This window comes from Chionomys nivalis, chromosome 10, assembly GCF_950005125.1.
Source record: "Chionomys nivalis chromosome 10, mChiNiv1.1, whole genome shotgun sequence".
NCBI classification, from domain to species: Eukaryota; Metazoa; Chordata; class Mammalia; order Rodentia; family Cricetidae; genus Chionomys; species Chionomys nivalis.
This window is the reverse complement of record NC_080095.1, coordinates 51,114,030-51,126,249: the sequence shown is the minus strand read 5'-3', so window position 1 is coordinate 51,126,249 and position 12,220 is coordinate 51,114,030. Positions and strand designations below refer to the sequence as shown.

The 12,220-nt window shown below is 39.0% G+C and overlaps 1 protein-coding gene and 1 pseudogene across 1 annotated transcript in view; both read left to right on the top strand.

The window, feature by feature from the left end:
• Mnat1 (MNAT1 component of CDK activating kinase) overlaps positions 1-12,220 on the top strand; it is a 143,940-nt gene that overhangs the window by 73,844 nt on the left and 57,876 nt on the right. The window lies entirely within an intron of this gene.
• LOC130882689 (geranylgeranyl transferase type-2 subunit beta-like) lies at positions 1,535-3,450 on the top strand (annotated as a pseudogene).

The window sequence follows — 12,220 nt, the reverse complement described above, 5'->3', positions numbered from 1 at the left end:
TCAGAAATATTAGTTTTTCTTAAAGGTCTATATGATCTTGATTTAACATTCTCTTTTTAATGAACACTGAATGAAAAAAATTTAATGCTAGCAAGGGGTACAGTGTATTTAGTATTGTGTTAGGAAATGCGTATTTCCTTCAGGTGTTTATGTCAATAACCATTTCACTGGACTGTATCACTGCCATATGATGTCTCACACTCCAGTTCTCAGCTGGAGATCTGATTTGCTGCCTTCATCCTTAAAAAGTGTTACTATGAACAATAGGGAGGCAAAGGCAAGGAGTGGGGTGACAGATGGCAGGGAAATAAAGCAGCAAATTTCTGCAGCCTTGTTTGTTTTGGCTAGTTCTTGTCCCAAGCACATGGAAATACTTTGCACATTTGAGAACTGTGAGCTGCTCATGTGTGTTTCTGGAGAAACAGTAAATCATTTGTGTACCGGAAACACACTCAGATTATTCTGTTGTGACTTTTTATTTCTGGGGTTTCCTTTGTCATAAGAAAATACGTTTCTTCTTTCAAATCATATTTTTGATAATATATTTGGAGCATCAAAAGCATGAATTTAAATTGGATGGTGCAGTTAATATAAAAAGATGAAAGTTTTATTAACATTTCCTTGTTATCATAGTCTTCTATTATCCTAAAAATAGATGTTATTAATGAGAAGAGACTTAACATATATACCTGAAGTCACTGGAGTGAGGTGTTTGCAACTGCCTGTGCTCCTAGATTTCTTGTATGTTAATTGTATTAATAAATTTTAAGACTAAAGAGCATGTTCTAGTGTTGAATACATTCCCATGTATATATGCAATATAGATATTATTAATCAATCCCCCTTTGTTACTGATACATTCCGTAAGCACAGGATACGGTGGAAGTTCAAACCTTTAGATTATTTGTTTGTTTAATTATGATTTACTTTAGCAAAGTGCCTCTTGTGTTGAACATGTTAAGTTTGAGAGAGACTGGTAACAACTTGATCCAGGAAGTACCATTCCTCCTTGAACAGCTATAGTATGCATGGTAGTAGATCCTGCAAACTGTGCCACACTTAGCTCTTTTTAAATGACGATAATTGGAAATAACAAGGATCTATATCTATATATATATATATTGGCTTTTTGAGACAGGGTTTCACTGTAGCTATCAAGCCTTTCCTGGGGGAATTTTTAATCTCCATGTTAGGAATTTTCCTAAAGCGAGCTCTCTGCCGACTCAAAAATCCCAATCAAGCCAAGTGACAATGAGCCGAATTAAAGGAGGTCCAGGCTTAATGGGATTTCTGCGTTCTCAGGTGGTCTTGAGGGGAACCGGGAAGCCGCATATGCGACCACAGGTGGGGGGGTGGTTGGAGGAGATATGGACGAATACCACATGGAGACTTTCTGGGGAGCACTTTAAATAGACTGGGGGAGGGGTCAAGGTTTGGTGTTCACAGGGGCGGAGCCTCTAAAGTTGGAGGCCTGAAACTGGGGCTTACGCTCCATATCACGAATTTCGGTTTCGAGATTATAGGCAGAGATGTAATGACGGTTTCTGATACGAGACCCATGTTCCCGAAATGGTAACTGATGTTGCACACTTTTTCTTGGCTATTTTGAGTTCTAGAAAAGTCCCTCTAGCCTTTTCTAAAATGATATTAAGCTAGCTCCTTGTGTCCTACGTAGTAGTGAGTTGTACCTTTCTCACAGAAGCATTTGAATTGAGAATGGGAAGTAGTGGAGAATAATTATAATCTTTTATTCTAATTTAATGATACAAGCAAGAGAACCTCAACCCCCATTTATAGAAGATAGAGTTGTGATGGCCATAAGGGCTTCAATGTCAGCTTGGATGGGTTCAGATTCTGGTCCTGTGAGTTAATGCCTGTGGAACTTGGACAGATAACCTTGGTCATCTTTAGAATATACATTGTAAAATAACATACTGAAGAGCTCAAAGAGGATTCTTTGAATAGTCTTAGATATTGTCAGTTACTGTAACAGTAAACTGTTTCCCATACTTAACAGTTTTTCCCATAAAGATTAACTTTTTAAAAACCAACAAACTTACAACAAAGACGGCAAAGCCAGAGCGTAATTAGGTGAATAACCCCAAGCCTAAGATCATTCTCACACTTGACTATGGGCTTTTGATGCTGGGCGTGAGCATACCGCAGACGTGTCTTTATCAGGTCAGATGCGCCTGACCCTGTTCCGCAGAAGCATGCTGATTATGTTGCCTCTTGTGACTCCCAGAACGATGACCGTGAATATGTGGGTGCACTCGGGAACGAGTGGACCTGCAGGGGCTTGGCAGGGATGGATCTCATAATACTACGTCATCTCATGAGCAGAGAAGAAACACTGGCGTTCATCAAGTCATGTCAACATGCGTGTTAGTGGGAGCTGCAGGCTGTGTTCCTGCCGCCCCAGCTCCTGGGCCGCCTGGCTAGCTTATGCCCCAAAATAACAACACACAAACTGTATTCTTTTAAACACTGCTTGGCCCATTAGCTCTAGCCCTTACTGGCTAATTCTCATATCCCGATCAACCCATCTCTAATAATCTGTGTAGCACCAGTCTTACCAGGAAAGATTCAGCATGTCTGACCTGGCGGCTTGCTTCATCGTGTCTGACTCTGAGAGGAGCTGCATCCCGTCTGCCCCAGAGAGGAGAGGAAATGGCATCTGAGCTCACTTCCTCTTCCTCCCCGCATTCTGTTCTGTTTACTCCACCCACCTATGTTCTAACCTATGAGGGCCAAGCAGTTTCTTTATTTTTTAACCAATGACCTTCCTCCATCACATGTGTGTAGGGGAATAAGCATTGGACTTGACCCTCATCTGGGTACTCTTAGTGATGTCCAGATTCTTACTCTGCGTGATAGTATTACTGTTGCCGGTGTAAATAAAGTGGAGTGTTTTCAAAGTACAGGAAGAAGACAGGTTTTTTGTTTTGTTTTGTTTTGTTTTTTTCTGGAGATACTTGAGAAATTGATTAAAGAGTCTCATTTTCTGTGATGGCAACTTTGACTCTCTTGGGCAAGCTTGATGCTATTACTGTGGGAAGGAAAGGTGATTGGCTTTGTTTTGTCCTGTGTGAACTTTGATGATGGACTTGGGAGTGCACTGGGCTCTGCATCTCATGCTGGACAGATCTGTTGTTGTCCAGGATTCCTGGTGGTACCAAGTGAATTCTGACTTATTTGGCTGGTGGGTTTATGAACGACAATTGACTTCAGGTGGACTCAATGGAAGACTGGAGAAGTTATCAGCTGTATGCTATGGTGGGTTTTGGTTTCTGTAAAGATAACAGGAAACTTCTTTGGATTGGTAGAGACAGGCTGAGCCATTTCATGTGAGCGTGTCATGATGGAGAGACTGGAGATTTTGCCGATAGGCCAGGAGGTGTGGTGAATCCTGTTTATACCTTATTTGGCTTTGTTGTGTTGGAGGATTAAACATGTTACGCTGTCTTTAGAATGCCCGAAAAAAGTGTTGCAGAGAGTGATAGTCCAAACCTCTGAGCTGGATTCAAAGATGGGAAGGATGCTTAGTATATGCTGCTGTAATCTGAATATTGCTGTATGTGAAGTGTTTATCAAGCCTATAGGTGACTACTGTCAATATTTTACATATTATGCTAACTTAGTGATAAATTATGTAATTATACATATTGTAAAATACTTATTTAGATCTTCTGCAGTGTTCTCGTCTGTATTTGGTTTGTTTCTGGTTCTTCATAACAGCAATCTTAAGAACTACTGTTTCATGGATGCCTCCCCATGTCCTGTTGACCTGTAACAATGTGATGGAAAATGGGTTTTGCTAACAGAGTGCAGACTGATCCAAGTTAAACTCGTGATTTGAGTAAAAGATGCACCAAATTAAAGGAAAAAAATAAAACAAAAATCAACCCAAAACTTGGATATAGAATCTGCTAGAATTTTCAGCCCTTTAGAGAGGTGAGGAAAAGGAGAACCATTTGTTCTAAGTTGTAATGGGCTAACCATAAATAATGTCATAGTCTTCTATAAACTATTAGTGGGTCTGTAAGTCATTAAAAGGATGATATAAATAATAATCACATTTTATAGATAATTGAAATTCTAAAATTAATTCTCTTTCATTTTAATATTTTGTGGGACTTTCTGCTAAGCTGATAGGATCTGGTTAAATACATAATGAGACAAACATCGGTCTGGTAATCCATTGGAACCGCTGAAAACAAAAACAGGACTGCAACTATGTCAAGAGCTCGGATGAACTCGGTTTAGAAACAGCCTTGTTTTCTTAAGTGAGATGCTATGGTTAGAGAAGCTGCATAAGCGCTCATTCTCTTGTCCTTTGTGTAACTGTGGTTATTGCTGCCAATGCAAGGACACGTGTATCTGTTGTAAAAATCATGTCTTATGAAACAGGAAATCTAGGTCCGCTTTTGTGAGATACTGTGGTTTTATGCCTTAACTAGATATGGAGAGAATTTTGTCTGTGTCACATAGATTTTTGTCTGACTGTTGAAGGGGGTTTTGTTTGGTTTTGTAGACTCATGCTTTTGATCTGCAGGCCCTAAAGTGTAAATTTGTTTGGAGACCAAGAGGGCCATATCTCTAGACTGTTTTAGTGCTTTGTTGGTAGGCTGTGAGTATTTAATCACGTACAAGGATGTTGAAGGGAGAATCAAAAATTGAGACCTTAATAAGACTGGAGATGATTTTTCCTAGCCTTTCTAGTTTTGAGAATCCTTGAATTTTCTTGCTTTAGACCCCGAGTTAATCCTGGGTCTCTGTGCCCCTCCACGCTCTTGTCATAGGGTATGTAGCCCTGCTCTCAGTCGCTGTGAGGAAGTGTTAGTGCTCTGTGCTTGCCTTTTTTTTTAAATAGGAAATTATAAGGATAAAAAGTATAATTTCTATTGACACTTAAAATGCACAAATATTAAACAAGACATAAAATAAGCAAATAATCCTTAGTTTTAAAAACAACTACTTCATATATTGCTTTAAAATTTATTTAACAAATGTCTTTTTAAAAATAACAGTAATGAAATTACAAAATTCCGATGCTTATTAAGTAAAATCATACAATTACATTTCTTCCTTTAACACCTTATTGAAGTCAGGAAGTTTTTTATTATAGTAGATTCAGGTTGTAGCTCAAGATCAGGGAGCATAATAGGATTCATAGTGGCAAGAGGGGACAGGTTCTTGGGAATTTAGTGGTATCCTGTTGTGGAGGAACAGATGGGAATACAGAGGGCAAAATGAAAAAAAAATCTGAAGTTTAAGAATTTCAAAGCTTTGCCTAAGGGCCAACTGTGTACCCAGGAAAAAGAAAGTAAATCATTCTTTGATTTCCTTCCTGTATTGTTCCCAGAGCCCAAGACTAAATTAAAGATAATTAATGTGCTTTATGTGTTGTCAGTCTGGGACTGCACCGTCATTAGTGATGTTCTTTCTACAGGAAGATGTTTTGAGTTGTAATTTGATTATAAACAGATTGCACACTCTTCCCCACTCCCCCACCCCTGTTTTTTGCCTTTTTTCGGAGGAGGGATGATAGGATTTTGCTGTGTTGCCCAGGCTGTCTAGGAACTCAGTATAGCCCAGACTGGCTTTGAACTGTTGATCTCTCACCTCAATTCCACACTGGAGCTACTATAAGCCTGCATCACCATGTCAGGCCACAGTGGAGTCTGGAAAGGGCCCAGCTGACTTGTTGATTGCCTGCCGTGGTTCTGTGTGGTGGGATATTGAATGACAGTGGAAATGGGACCAGTGATCCTCCTCCTGATGTAGAGGATGCAGCAGCAGTGATAATAGAGGCATGCTGTAGGCATGCTGACACTACTGAATCAGATTTTGATTTCTTTTTATTTATAAGCAAAACCGACACTTAAAAAGAAGTTTCTGTTTATCCTTGTTCACAGCATACAGTTTAAGATGTTCAGATATAGGATGACCTTTTGTATTGCATAGGCCCCTCCCTCATCTCTGTCTCTGTGCTTCTGCCTCTGTCTGTCCCTGTTTCTCTGCCTCTGTCTCTATGTCTCTCTCCTTCCTTCTCTCTCTCTCTCTCTCTCTCTCTCTCTCTCTCTCTCTCTCTCTTTTTCTTTGTGTGAGTGTGTGTGTGTTGTGGCACATTCACCCATGTGTGTACTTGCAGAGGTTAGAGTAGACATCAGCCATCTTTCTGGTTTTGAGAGTCTGTCACCGAAATGCTTTGAAAAGACCAATGAGTGATGTGAGATTAAAACCAATAACAAACAAACCTTATTTTCTTAAAGCACAGATCCATAAGCATAGGGTTTTATCAATAATTTTGCTTTTGCCTTGTTAAAGACAGCAAGGCATGTAATTATTTTAAGATATGAGTATTTAAAAAGCAGTATTGTTTCTGAGCACACGCTAACAGACTTTTTTACAACCTTAATACATAAGCTTTGTGTGCTAGCTTTTTTCCCCATGCAAAATGAATCTTAATATGCCCTGCAATTAGTGACAAATAAGAAACCTTGTAATTAAGAGACAATCTGTTTATTTAAGAGCTTTTGAAGGCTGTAAAAGATTATGCTTGGCTATATATGAGGAAAATGTTGTGAAATAATGCCCCTTGGTTCCCCTTTTATAATAAATCTCAGCTGTGTGTTTTGCGCAAGGGCTCAGTGCCAAAAAGAACAGGTTCAACTTGTCCATGAGGATTTGCACCACAGCAAAGCGTACAACTGCTTTGTGGAGGTCACAGTGGAGGTCACAGGTTTGTGCAATGGAATAAAAGTGGGTTACAGACACTGTAGTCCTCGTGTTTCTTGTTTAAGAATCAGTGTTGATGTCAAGCATTAAAAGCATAGTTAGATCATAAAAGTAAACACCAAGAACAGTTCTCAGTGTGTTCCCAAATGAATTTAAAGTAACTTCATCAGCACCTTGTACCAGAATACGTCTAAAGAGCTTCAGAGTAATTTTATTGTCATTTCTATTATGCAGAAAAATTATTTTATTTGGTAGTTCTGAATGTGTTTAGTGGAGTAGGAGACCCTTGTGTAAGAACCAAGTGCTAAGGGGTAGGAGTTTTTTATGGCTGAGGGAGGGGAGTGTGGATGAGTTCCAATGCAAGGTCAGATGTCCTGAGAAGGTAAGAAGGTGTATGTTCTCATTAAATTCTATTTCTCCCCATCTTAATAAGACCAGGGGGTCAGAATTTAACAACAGCAGCGAAGGAAATGCTGCTCTGTATTACTACTGTAACTCTTTCCCTAAGTATCTTAGGATTATTCATTTGTCTGTCTATTTATCTGTTTCTCTACCTACCTACCTACCTACCTACCTACCTACCTACCTACCTACCTACCTACCTACCTACTTCAGTTTTTAGAAGAGATGACTCAGAAGTAGTCTGTGGAGAAATGGTGAGAGCCAGGCACAGAAGCTCTGGGTTTAATTTAAGGATTCCAGAAAACCATAGAAGGAAATGAGCAGATGCAGAACTTACCTGCACTGTGTTTTCCCTAAAGTTATGTCTGATTTTTTTTTTTTTTTATTTTGGTGACCATGTTTATTTTCAGTGGTGATTTCAACAGAGCAACAGGCAGCCGGTGCTGTTGGTGGGAGATTAAGTGGTAATCTGTAGAATGTGTTTCAGCAAAGGCAGCTGACTGGGGCAGCATCTGTCCTGGCAACTGGTCGTATGTTAGGACTCACCAGGCTAAAGACCAAGCTGTGAAATTGAGAAGTGTTTGGAAGTTAGGTTCTTCCTTGTTCTTTAGGTTGCTGTTGATACTTTATTATGTTTACTTTTTTTATAAAAGGAAGACAATAGAATAAAATTAGTTTTTAATACCCATGAATTAAAACAAAAAGCAAAATAAAAAAAAATAACTTAGCAAACTGTGTGACAGTCTAGATGCTTTTGCGTTGTGAGAGCAGCACTCACACTGAGTGACACCTATGTTCTCAGGAGAAAACTCCAAAAGGACTGTGGCTCTCCTGTACCGCTGTCCTAATCCTTAGAGTGGCCCGGAAGCACTGTCAGAGCACGGTAAAGCCGGCTTAAAGCGTTGGCGGCTTAGGGCTCCATGGAAGGTAGTTTATTTCAGCATTGCTAAGAATTATTCTTTTTAGTTGAAATAGTCTTTCTGATCATATTTCAAAGTGTATACAGTTTATAATGGCTGGAAAATAAGCCATTAACTTTTATGTTATTTAAAAAAGTTGTTTCTGCTTATTATGAAAAAAAACTGAACATCTAAGAAAATGTATATAAAAGTTAGAGTTCATATCTCAGTACGGGTGCAGTTTGCCTAAGTCTAAATGTTTTTAAGAAATTGTAAATATTTTTTGGAAATGACATTTTAGCAAACTAATATAACGTTCATTTAAAAAGAGCCTATATATTAATATATAAATAAGTACTTATACTTTATGATAAATGGTCATAAATCCATGTTGTTGCATATTAATTTGTACATGTCAATAAATACTTGAAAATAGGGTAAGTTCTGGTGATACACATTATATTACAACATCACAGTACCTACCATTTCCTAAATATTTGATAAATGAATTTAAATATTCCTATAATAGGAAAGTGCATGGGACCTCTGGCAATGGATGGTTTAAAACCTCAGTAGGAGGTCTGGGGAGATGGCTCAGCAGTTAAGAGCACTGGCTGCTCTTGCAGAGGACCTGGGTTCAGTTCCTAGCACCTATATGGTAGCTTGTAACTATCTGTATATTTCAGTTCTTGAAGATCCAACACCCTCTCCTGGCCTCCATGGCCACTGGGCATACCCACAGTGCACATTAAAACCAAAACCAAATCCAAATAAATAAATAAATAAATAAAAACTTAAAAATCCTCCAGACTTGGGTGGGGTATTAGTTATTTGTTTGGCTGCAACAATATAATACCTAACAAAAGAGATTTTACAGTAATTATTCATTCAGTAGTTCAAAGACCTTAACAAACAGATTTGTCATACACTGTTTGGGAGAGTGAGGTAGAGGATTGGAGGGGCCATTATAAAACACCTGTTCCTTCCTGAAATAGACATTCTTGATATGCACCACACACTGTCCCAGGCAGAGGATGTGTGTGACTCAATCTTTATAGCTTTTTGGTATATTTTCACTGAAAAAATGGTTTTGTTTTGCTTACATAATAATGGAACATTTAGATAACTTTGCATAAACCAAATTTGTATTTTATTGTGATCAGAAATGCACACACATTTTTAAGTTGTCATTATCTTTGGTTAACTACTAGTTCATTTTTGGTACCAAGATAAGAATTCTTTCTTAAAAATTAATTTTGTAGGAACTTACAACAAATCAGCTAAAATGTTCTGTGCCTAAAAAGCCAATTTTGAAATTTCTGCCAAGTACTGTTTTCCTTAGAATTAATACAGTCTTTTTAAGGAAACAGGCTTTGTCTCACCAGATAGTCTCCCTTGATGTTTTTCTTTTCTGGTCTTTTTATAGAAACAAACATGATTTGCCGGACGGACGCTATGTCCTCTTGGCAACAAATTATAGTCCAGCAGCAAGGCAAGCAAAAGAGAAAGAATTAAAAGCAGTTCTCTCACATTGTGTTGTTTGCCCATGCCCAAGGAAAAACAAATATAAAATAACAAACTCAAAGTAAATAAATACCTTGGGTTTTTCCTCTCTTCCCTCCTTCCCTCCTTCTCTCCCCTTTGAGACAACGTCTTTCTCTGTAGCCCTGAACTCCATAGTGGCAGACTCACTCTGGCCCTCCTACCCCGCTTCCCCGAATCCTCAGATTACAGGTAGGTATCATCTAACCTTTTCACTTCTAAGTAGGTTGCTTTTTATTTTTGAAACTCCTTTTGCAGTAGTTTATCTTGGTATGCCAACAATGTCTAAAAGTAGTGCTGAAGTATTATTAAAGAACATGTTTCTATGTGGTATTTGAACACTGAACGATGAGTTTTGAGAGTGGACACAGTGAGTGAATTTGGTGGGCAGATTGTGATATTTCAGAGCCAATTTTCTAGAAACATTTTTTAAGTCTTGTCTTGACTAAGAGAGAATATAGCATAGCTCTTTAGCATAGGACCATTCAGTTGATAACAATGAACAAGGTTTAAGTTCAGCTTGACAAATTAGAAATTCTGCATTCTGCTGAATTAGGAAACAAGGTGCTGTTTCAGTGTATGCAGTGCAAGTCCTCCTTTCTTACGTTTGAGAAGGAAAATATATTTTGGGTTGGTAGCAAATGTGTTTTGAAGGATGAAGAGGAGTCAGAAAGGCTGATTCTAGGAATGTCGTCATTAGAATGCTTTAGAAGTGATATATTTTTGGGAGGAGGGGGAGGGAAATGGGAAACGGGGAGGGGGCGGAAATTTTAATTAAAAAAAAGAGAAAAATCGAGCAAGCCGCCATGGAGAGCAAGAAAGGAAACTGTGGTCCTCCATGATCTTTGCTTTAATTCCTGTCTTTACTTCAGTGTTGGCCCGTGACCTGAGATATGTAAGATGAAATAAACCCTTTCCCCCCCCCAAAAAAAGAAGTGATATATTTTGAAGTTATATTCTGCCCATTTAAAAACATTTATCTTGTCTGATGATTTTAGTAAAGAACTGGGAAATACAGAAATGAGTGCTTGTTTTTTTCCCTTGGGGTGTTTCTTTAATTATGTGAACCAGACGTATATTAAGTTGGAGGAAAATGCTGTTTATTTTTGTGATACACAGAAAGGCAGCGGCTTACTCTGCCTACTGGTCATGGATTCCTAGCAGACTCCCTTGCTGTCCCAGTCTCCCCGACCCTCATCTTAAACAATATAAATAGACTTAGAGAATTTCTGTGTTCCCTCAGTTCATTCAGCTTTAGAGGGAACACCAGCATAGGTGCCTAGTTATCTTTTAGCCTCCAGACCCCTGCCCTCTATTTGTCCTTTGACAGTTACTGTAAACTTTGAAAAATAATGAGAAAAAGTCATTCTGTGTGCCTATCAGGGATGGGGGCTGAATTGCACCTATCATGAAATGATGTTTTACCAGGAAGTTATTACTGTGCAGCTGTTTCAGTGATGACAGGCTGACATCACCCTGGAGTGGCCGGAACAACAAAGTACAGAAATTACTCTGCTTGTTCTTAAAATAAACTGAAGATACCTGCCCTACCACAGAATTGTGACTCTAAATAAGCAATTTGTAAACTGTGTCAAGAGTATTCTTTTAGTTTGCTTGCATCTTAAAACATTAAAAAAATTCATACCAACACATATATGCATATATACATACACACATGTTTATTAGGACACTTACCAAAATAGAAACTACAGAAATACTTTGTTTAATTTTTCTCAATGACTTCTGTAGATCCTGTCTCGGGAAGTAGCCCTAGAATTGAGGTGACTCAGTGCGCGGAGAGTGAAAGGCTCGGGATCCCAGTTTCAATAGCAGGGCCACATGCTCTGTAGAATTTACAGATTTACCATTGGGAGAGGAGCACCTGCCTGCCATTGTTCTTTCCTGTGTTATTTAAATGACCTTAAGAAATGCAAGTAGAAAGCCAGGCTGTGGTGGGAGGCAGAGGCAGGTGGATCTCTCTGAGTTCGAGGCCAGTCTGGGCTACAGAGTCAGTTCCAGGACAAGCTCCAAAACTAACAGAGAAACCCTGTCTTGGTTGGGCGGGGGGAGAACAACAATCAGAAATGATTTCCTTATACTGCATGATCACTGAAATAAAAACTCTGCAAGGCAGAAGCTGATTTGCACACATACATATACACGTATAAGATATATGTATATGTATTATCCATGAATGGTTGTGTGTGGGCATGTGTGTGCCCACACACATGTACATGTGTGCATGTGTGTCTGTGAAGGTCTGCAGTTGATGTCAAGTACCTTCCATGATTACTTTCTACCTCATATGTTAGTCAAGGTTCTCTGTTAAACCCAGAGACCAAGGATCTTCTGCCTCTGCCCCCCATGCTGGGATTACATGTGGGCCACCTGACTCACCTTGTGTTCCTGTGTGTGCTGGGGAGCTGAACTCTGGTCCTGACTCTTGCATACTTAGGTTTTAAGCTGGCTCTTAGAGGAAAATGGATGGTGTATTCAGGCAAGTAAGATATTGTTGAGTGTATGGTTTGTAGCCATCTACCGGCAGTTTTGTGCTTTTTTTGAAACAGCATTTTCTACAGTATATTTAATCACCAATATAAGGTTTACTTTTAATCTTAAGAATCAAAAGCAGGGGC